Genomic DNA, 3,805 nt, shown 5'->3' with positions numbered 1-3,805 from the left:
TAAATAAAAAAGAGAGAGAGAGAGAGAGAGAGAGAGAGAGAGAGAGAGAGAGAGCAAAATAGATAAACAACAAATCAGCATGTTACCCCCCCGGGGGCTGGCGTACCTACTCACCATATATAATGCGATGTTAACAACAGGTTACTTCCCTCAACGATTCAAAGTCGCCACTCTCACCATGATACCTAAACCAGGCAAACCATCCACGGATCCCAAGAACTACAGACCAATCTCACTCCTAGAAGTCCCTGGAAAAATCTTTGAAAGAATAATCAACTTACGACTCAGATGTCACCTGGAGGAAAACAACCTTTATAACCCGTCCCAGTATGGCTTCAGGGCAGGGAGGAGCACTACGTCAGCTATCTCCATCGCCAGCGAAAAGGTAGCACTCACTAAAGGACAAGGACTAAACTGCACTATTATCCAACGCGACATCAGCAAGGCGTTTGATAAAGTCTGGCTACAGGGCCTGCAATACAAAATACTTCAACTCGGACTGCCAGAGCTAACGGAAAAACTGTTATGTAGCTTCCTTGATCAGCGCTCAGCTTCCATTCGAGTTAAGTCAGCAATATCCTCCCGTTCCCCTGCACAGAGGCGTGCCACAGGGCAGCGTGTTATCACCAACGCTATTCATCACCTACACCTCTGACATGCCCCGGTCTGATAACATAAGCTGTATGGATATATATTATGCTGACTACTCGACACAAATAGTTAACGCACACGGTACCCTAGACCACCATGACGCCCTGGTCGTGCGGGAGGCGAACAGACTCAACACATTTGAAAAAAAATGGAAGATCAAGACAAACATAGACAAGTTCGCTGTGGTCGCACTCGGCAGGAAAAAATTAAATGACATACAAATACAGGGCAACACCATCTCCCACCAAAAACAATGCCAGATATTAGGCCACACAGTGACATCCACCGGCCTGATCGTTAAACACGTCAACGACAAAACCATGAAAGTTAAAACAGCCCTCACATCACTAAACAGATTCTGGCACTTCACAGAGCGGCTCAAACTGTATCTAGTAAAGACTAAGATACTTCCTATACTAGACTACTCACCCACCCCGACACACATGGCTTCCCACACCAAGATGTTACAGCTTCAGAGGCTGCAGAACAAAGCGCTGAGATTTGCCACCGGACAGAAATACCCGTACACGGAAAACACAGCGGCACAACACCGCAGACTCGGAGTACAACTAGTCAGCACAAGGCTACGGGAGGCGGCCGGAAAGATATGGGAGAAGCTAGACCAGCAAGACGACGTGAACTACACCCACGTCAAGGAGCTTGACGGCAGCACGAACTTGGTCCACCCTGGTTTCCGCGCAGCTTGAAGTCACTACGAGAACAACCGCCCACACATCACTTCACACAAGTGACGCCATAGCTTAGCTCTCTACACACAAACAATCCAAACACACAAACCCCCAGCACGCCGGGGGTATACAAATAAGGTGCCCGATAAACAATAACTACACCAGAACAACTAACGAACCTACACCATACAACTGTACACTCCTACTGTCTTTCCTATTCCCCACCTGTACCTCGCTACTAACCCACTTCCTCTTCGTACTATACCCTTGATTAAAAAAAAAAAAAAAAAAAAAAAAAAAAGAGAGAGAGAGGTACAACTGATTGATTTGCAAAATAGTTCCATTGATTTTGCTTTGTTTAGGTGAAAGGAATTTAATTTTCTCAGTCTTTACCTGGCTGACCTTAATTTGTGTCTTCTGCAGTACTGTGTGTGTGTGTGTGTGTGTGTGTGTGTGTGTGTGTTTTGTAGTCACGGTTGTGGTGATTACGAAGTATGTCGCGTGTTGTGGCTGTGCTTTTTCGTCTTGGTTTAGTGTGTGTTCTTATGGGTCGATGTCACGTGTGTGTTTGAAGGCCACAATGTTTTTTTTGTTTTTTTTTTCATTTTGTGTGTGTGTGTAGGATGGAGATTTTGGTGTGACGTGACTCCCTGTATACTATATGTGTTAGAGCATAATGAGGTGCTACATTGAGCTGATCTCGTTGTAAATGTAATTCATGTCGTATAGAAAGTGTATCAGTTGTTTTTAGGATGGTGAGGATGCGCATTTATATATTATCTTAGAAACATACTAGATGTGTTGCCTGATGATATGGTTAGTGCTTCATTAGCGAGGTATTTATATCGACATTTCACGTCGAAATAGTGGGGTTTTTTTTTCCAAATATAAGGTTTTCAATGAGAAAAGGTAAATTTGTCTTTTATATATATATATATATATATATATATATATATATATATATATATATATATATATATATATATATATATATATATATTTGGCGTACTGGCAAATATCTATACTACAAGAACGAAGTAGCCTGCAGGGGCGTGCTTAGGTGTGTTGCTGGTTCAGTGTTGTGCAGAATGATGCTTTATAACGTATGGAAACCTACAGACGTGCTATGGCGGGCTAAGGCGTTTCTCCTTGACCTTGTTTCATCGTTACGTCAGGGCTGAGTCGCTCTCGTGTGGTGCGAGTTGTCTGGAAACACGAACTGGAGCAAAATCGAACCTAACGTCTCCTGCCGACTCATCTGTTTCTTTCTGCCTTATTTTATCTCCTTCTACTCACCTCTCTTATTTCACCTTGTCTTTAGCTGTTTCCTTCTGTATCCACGTGTATTTACGTTAGCAGTTTAAACTTAATATATTATTTTGTAATATCTCCAAATACGTAGCTCCCTCTGTGTACAATTATTTTTGTTTTGTTCATGTTGCATATCTTTGCCATTCTTATGTGACCAATTCGTCTTGTACATCATCTTTATGTTTTTCCCACCTAAGCATTTTCCTTATGTTCCATTTTTATATTTTTTCTACTCATCTCGATTCTTCTTCTTATTCTGCTGGCCACGCTAAGTCTCTCCGTTTTGTGTTATTTTTCTGCTTATGCAACCATCAACCGTACTGACTATTTACCTCGCTTCCTTTGTATCTTTCACGTTTGCATCCGTTTCCATCAGCCCATTTAAATAAACAATGTCACACCCGTTATTCACTCCCTCATGGTGTCATTTGTTTGCATCCTTTTGCACGTTCTGTTCTTTTTTTTTATTTTCTGGGCTGTCTGCAAGTTTGTGTCAGCCTGCTCTCTCTCTCTCTCTCTCTCTCTCTCTCTCTCTCTCTCTCTCTCTCTCTCTCTCTCTCTCTCTCTCTCTCTCTCTCTCTCTCTCTCTCTCTCTCTCTCTCTCTCTCTCTCTCTCTCTCTCTCTCTTGTATAAGGTATTTAATATTTATTCATATACTTAACATCAATTATCGAATATAACTTCCTATTCTGCATTTCCTTCGTTTAATCTTTTCAAATATTTGATAATTCATTTCTCACTCCTGGCTGCGTTCCTTTCTCTTTCTCATTCACATGTCTCTTATCTTATTTCTCTGCACATTTCTTTAATCCAACACGATAAATGGGGATGTACTTCATATAATTCACGTATTCAACCCCGTGCTTTATTATGTCCCTCCCCTTTTGTGCCTCCGTCAGCTATTCAATAGATATTTAATCCGCCTACCTTTACACAGCTTCCCTTTTACGTCCCTAAGGTGTAGATAACATATTTCTTCCGATTTATTCCAATTGCAGCTTGCGCTCATGTTCATTCTTTACTCTCTTTCCCTATGTCTTTCCTTTCAACCAACCCTCTTTCTCTTCCCCTCTTTCAGTCTCTTCGGTTCACTTCACGACACTTTTACTCTCTTTTCTTCCTGGGTCCTTTCATCTCTCCCTTAATTGGTATT

This window comes from Eriocheir sinensis, chromosome 38 (assembly GCF_024679095.1).
Source record: "Eriocheir sinensis breed Jianghai 21 chromosome 38, ASM2467909v1, whole genome shotgun sequence".
NCBI classification, from domain to species: domain Eukaryota; kingdom Metazoa; phylum Arthropoda; class Malacostraca; order Decapoda; family Varunidae; genus Eriocheir; species Eriocheir sinensis.
This window is presented reverse-complemented; position numbering follows the sequence as displayed.